Below are 6212 nucleotides of genomic sequence, written 5' to 3' on the forward strand. Positions count from 1 at the left end.
CTAGCGGGAGTCACGTGGCAGCCACGGCCTACCGCCTAGTTAGAAGCGTGCGCCGAGCGGCCTGGCGCTGGCGGCTGCCGACCCCACGCACTGAGGCTGCGCCCTGGTGATTTATAGGCTGGGGTGGGGTCCATGGCCAGTTCCTTTCACGAGGCTTCAAGCAGTGACGTTAGAGGTGACGTAGGATTTCGTGGCCTTTCCTAATCTGTTCACGTGGATTAAAATTTTAGAAACACCCAAATTAGAAGAACCCCGACATTCTATTTACACGATGGGAAAGAGAAAATAACTTTGGTAACTGAAAATGTGTTTTTCAGATTAGTAGCTTTACAAGCGTTGGTCAATTCATCCCTAGATTCCACAGCTCTCTCTAGCGTTACAACTTTTTCCACAATCTTAAGTGGAAAAAATTAGCTGTCTGCTTCTTTGCAGATATTATGCTTTGTGGCAAGCCTTACACAATTGAAAATTATATCTGGTTAATTTTTAACAGCTTGAAGTGTAAAGTACAATAAACTGCAGATATCAAAAAAGTGCATAATTTGTTAAGGGTGAACATATGTATACACTGTTGAAATCACCCCCACAATTAAGATAAACTTTTCTATCACCTCAAAGTTTCCTCATGCTTGATTATAATACCTGACTCCTCCCAGCTCCCGTTCTGCTTTCTGTCACCATACATTAGTTTGCGTTTTCTAGAATTTTACGATACTAGAATCATACAGTATGAACATTTAATCTAGCTTCTTTCCAATAGCATAATTATTTTGATTGATAAATTTTGTCCTATGTATCAAGAGTTTGTTGGGTTTTATTGCTGTTACTATTCCGTTGCATGAAGATACAATTTATTTACTTTTTAACAGGTATTTGGACTGCTTCCAGTTTTGAATTGTTTCAAATAAAGCTGCTATTGTGTACAAGTCTTTGTATGGACATATGTTTTCTTATGGGTTAGTGCCTAGGAGTGGAATGGCCAAGTCATAGAATTGTGTATGTGCTTTAAAAACTGCCGCATTGTTTTACAGTGTTGTACTATTTTATATTCCCACCAGCGGGGTTTCAGAGTTCTTGTTGCTCTGTGTCCTCACCATCATTTGATATGGTCTGTGTTTTTAAGTTTAAACATTTATATGTAAATGTTTAAAGTGATATCTTCTTGTGTTTTAATTTGCATTTATTTCTCTACTAACTAAAGATGTTGAGAAACTTTTATGTTTATTTTCCATCCAGATCTTCCTAAATGAGGTGTCTGTTCAAGTTTTTTCCTGTTTCCTAACTGAATTTATTATTGAGTTTTGACAGTTCTTTATATACTATGGATACAACTCCTTCACGTTTGAAAATATTTTCTCCCAGTCTACAGCTGTCTTTTTGTTTTCTAAAAAGGGTATTTCAAAGAACAAAAGATTTTCATTTCAATAAAGTCTAATTTATCAGTTCTGTCTTATGGGTCATGTTTTTGTGTTGTACATAAGGAATCTCTGACTAGCCTGGTTCACAAAAGTTTTCTTATATATTTTCTTCTAGAAATTTTACATGTTCAAGCTTTACATTTTGATATGTAGTCCTTTTTGAGTTTATTTTTATAACATATGAAACGATCAAATTTTATTTTATTGCATATGGATATCTAATTTTTCCAGCATCATTTGTTGAAAACACTGTCATTTGTCTATTGACTTGTCTTTGCACCATCGTCAGAGATCAATTAACCATACATGTGCAAGTCTATTTCTGGATTCTCTGTTCTGTTACACTGATCTATTTGCTTTCTTTAGACTAATACCACACTGTCTTAAATACTGTAGTTTTATAATAACTCTCGAAGACATGTACTGTAAGCCTTCCAATATTATTCTTTTTCAAAGTTGTTTTAGGTTTGTAGTTTCATGCGATCGTAGAACTAATTTGTCATTATCTACACACACACAGAGCATGCTGTGATTTTGATTGGGATTACATTGAATGTATATACCAATTTGAGAAGAATGGACATCTTAGCTATATTGAGTCTTCTGATCCATGAACGCAGTATATTTATTTGGGTCTTATTTTATCTCTCTGAGTGATGTTTTGTGCTTTTCATTATAAAAGTTTGACTTTTGTCTGATTTAACCCTAAGAATTTCATTTTTCATGCTGTTGTAAATTGTATTATTTTCTTAATTTCAACTTCTGTTTGTTTTGTTGCTAGTATATAGAAATATAACTTTAGTATATTGTGCATTATTTCTGTGATAGTTTTTCTGTGGGGGTGTGTGTGTGTGTGTGTAAGACATGGTCTCGCTCTGTCATCCAGGTGAGAGACCTGTGGTGATATCACAGGTCATTGCAGCCTTAAGTTCCCGGGCTTAAGCAATCCTCCTGCCTCAGTCTCCCAAAGTTCCGGTATTAGGCACTGAGCCTAGCCTATTTCTAGTGATAGTTTTTAAAATAAATTTAACAGAATTATCTACATAGATGATCATGTCTTATGCAAATAAAGGCTGTTTTTACTTTCTCCTTTACAATCTGGAAGTCTTTTATTTATTTTTATCTTGCCTTATTGCAGTGGCTAGATCCTCCAGTGTAATGCTGAAAATAAGTGCTGAGAGCAGACACCCTTGCCATGTTCCTATTCTTAAGAGGAAGGCATTTCCCTCTCACCATTAAGTATGATGTTTGCTGTGGGTTTATAATAGATACCCTTTAATAGATTAAGGAAGTTACTTTCTATCCTGAGTTTGCTGAAAATTTTTATCATGAATGTGTGTTGAATTTTGTCAAATACTTATTTTCATATCTATTGATATGATCATGTGGTTTTTTAGTTTGTTAATATGATGAATTACATCAATTAATTTTCAAATGTTATACCAACCTTGCATTTCTGGGATAAAATTCACTTGGTCATGATGTATTATCCTTTTTATATATTCTCATGTTAGATTTGCTAAAATTGTTAAGAATTTTTGCATCTATGTTCAAGAGGAATATTGGTCTGAAATTTTCTCTTCTCATAATGATTTTGTCTGGTTTTGATATCAGAGTGATGCTGGCCATATAGAATAAGTTGCAAAGAATTCCCAACTTCAGTTTCTAGAAAGATCTTATAGAATTGATATTCTTTGTTCCTTTAAGACTTGGTAAATTCACTGTGTGGCCATCTAGCCATCTAGGCATCATTTCCTTTAGTGCACTTTCTAGCCATCTAGAATTTTCTTTGTGGTAAGGTTTTTAACTACAAATTCAATTTCTTTAATAGATATAGGGCTAATCATGTTACCCATTTAGTATCTAATGAGCTTGATAGTTTTGTCTACATTGTAATTTTTTTAACTTTACATTTTCCTGGTGCCTCAATATCCCCACAAATAGGCTATAACCACCCTGCCCAAATGACCAGGTGTACCAGGGTGATAGGCTAGTTCCTGCCACCTCCTGACTGTGACCTAATGACTTTCAAAAAGCCCCAATAAAATGCCTTCACATGTTTTCTTGTGTACTCTGCTATGACCCCCAGTAAAGGCACTTGGCCATGGATCCTCACTCTCTCTAAGCTCAAGCATGCTCCCTTGGCGTTCAAACCTTATATGTAGCCCCCATGTGGCATGTCATGCCTCTCTTTTCTAGGACAAATGAGTATAATAACGCCTTTATTTTTATATGCCTCTCTGGAATTTCCATGGCCGCACTGGAATGATCCTTAAACATCCCACAAAGGAGAATTACAACACAGTGTTTTTATAAGGAATTTGTCCATTTCATCTGAGTTGTCAAAATAATTGGCATAGTTATTTATAGGATTCCCTTAGTATCCTTTTAATATCTGTAGAATCTATAGTGATGTCACCACTTTCATTCCTAACATGGATAATTTGTGTGCTCTCTCATATTAGTCAGGCTAGAGATTTATAAATTTTATTGGTGTTCTTGATTTTCTCTCTTGCTTTTGTTTTCTCTTTCAGTTTATACTCTGGTCTTATTTTCCCTTTTCTATCTATTTTAGTTTCATTTTCTCTTATTTTTCTAGTTCCTTAAGGTAAGAGCTGATTTGAGATTTTTCTTCATTACTGATGAAGGCATTTTGGTACTATAAATTTTCCTTCACATACTGCTTTAGCTGCATCCCGCAAATATTACGATGTTGTGTGTTCACTGCCTTTCAATTAAAAGTGCTTTTATTCCCATTTTGACTTTTTTTCTTTGGCCCATGGATCATTTACACGTGTTATATAATTCTCAAACATTTGAGATTTTTCCAGATATCTTTGTTATAGATTTATAATTTAATTCCACTGTGGTCAGGGGATATACTTTAAGATCCGAATTATCTTAAGAATATTGAGCCTTGTTTTATGGCCTAAAATATGGTCAATCTTAGTAAATGTTCCATTTGCACTAAAAAAAAAAAAAGAATGTGTTTTCTGCTGTTATTGGTTAGTGTGTTCTATAAATGTCAATTAGGTGAAGTTGGTTAATACTGTTGTTCAAGTATTCCATATCCTTACTGACTTTATGTCGACATGACCCATTGGTCAAGGGAAGCATCTAGGTCATTAACTCTGTCCTACAGCATCTAAGAAGCCCTGGGGCAAGAAGCAAGAGCCATCAGTGTAGGTCCAGGGGTTCTGTCAGCTACAAAGTATATCTAGCTCAATTATGTATATTTAGGGAGAGTAGAAATAGAGTGGGACCAGACCCATTTTACCTTCTGTGAGATCAACTTTGGCCAGGACTCCATTTGTCACTGAGATTCCCTACTCTAACCAGTGAACCACAATGGTCTTTTGGGTCTGCTGGGATCCATGTCAGGTCAGGCACTGTATCCAACAGTCCTTGGTTAAAAAAACAAATCTGACTATTCCTTTTTATCCGTTGCACAGTTACCCTGGTAAATGATGGTACGTGACTGCCCCTTGGAGAAAGGATTAGGGGGATATTTACCAAATATACTTGATGATCCTTCCTCAAGGGGATCTGGGCCTTCCCTTCAATAATGAGCTTTAGATCTGGAAACTGGATGGGGAACTATGGTTTTTCATTACAAAGATTGACGTCAGCCTTCTCCTTGCCAATTCTCAATTTTCTTTTTTGAGGGGTGAGAGGAGTCAGTTATATAAGTAAAATAACATCCTAATCAGCTGTCCTTCTGTCTTGCCCCTTGGAACATCATGAACTTTACCTTGTTCACAGATTCATGCCTATGTGCCTATTAAGTTAATTATGTCAATTGGGCCTCTGACAGTTAAGTTCCACAACTTGGCCTTCAAAATTCTGGCATCCCATCATCTATATACATTGATACCACAGAGCCCATAGTCATGACAGCATCTTCCATCATCAGTTCTAGCCTGTACAGGTCAATCAACCATTGCCAAGCTTTTCAAAGTTTCCAGTATACTCTTCACCATTACATTTCTTTTTGTTGCTGTTTGAGACAGGATCTCACTGTGTCATCCAGGGTAGTGTATGGCATGATCAAGGATCACTGCAGCCTCGACCTCCTGGCTCAAGCATCCTCCCACCTCAGCCTCCCAAAAAGCTAGGACTACAGGCATGCACCACCATGCCCACCTAGTATGTGTGTGGGTATATAGACAAGTTCTCACTATGTTGCCCAGGCTGGTCCTGAACTCTTGGGCTCAAGCAATCCTCCCACCTCAGCCTCCCAAAGTGCTGGGATTACAGATGTGATCCACTGTACCTGACTACCATTATATATTTTTTTGCCTTAGTTATGAATATCATCTGGGCCCTCCCAGGGAAAACTCAGGTGATAGCTTCTCCAGTTTCAAACAACAAATACATCCCTGAGCTTTCTGACTGCATCCTCAATACTATGTCAGATAACTGCTAGCATGCCTGTCATATCTTCTATATGCCATCCTTGCATTGTGTTAGGAGCAACTCCAAAAATTCTTGCCAGGGAATTAAATCATGCATCATGAGTGAGTGCCCCCATGTTACTCTCTCCTATCAAGCCTTATATTCCACCTCCACCCCACCCCTTGATTCAATATCCTCAAGATCTACTCTCAGACATGTTTCCTGGGTTCTTCCCAATATATTTTAACCAGAATCTGCAGTTGATTCAGAGTGAAACCTATCCTCCTAGAGGAAGGACTATATTCCCCAACTTAGGGTTTGCTAACACCTGATCCTAGTTATTACTTTGGAGTCAATGAGCGGTAACAAGGGTGGATCTTGAGGAGGATAAGTGTTACT

Source organism: Theropithecus gelada, chromosome 3, assembly GCF_003255815.1.
Source record: "Theropithecus gelada isolate Dixy chromosome 3, Tgel_1.0, whole genome shotgun sequence".
NCBI lineage: Eukaryota > Metazoa > Chordata > Mammalia > Primates > Cercopithecidae > Theropithecus > Theropithecus gelada.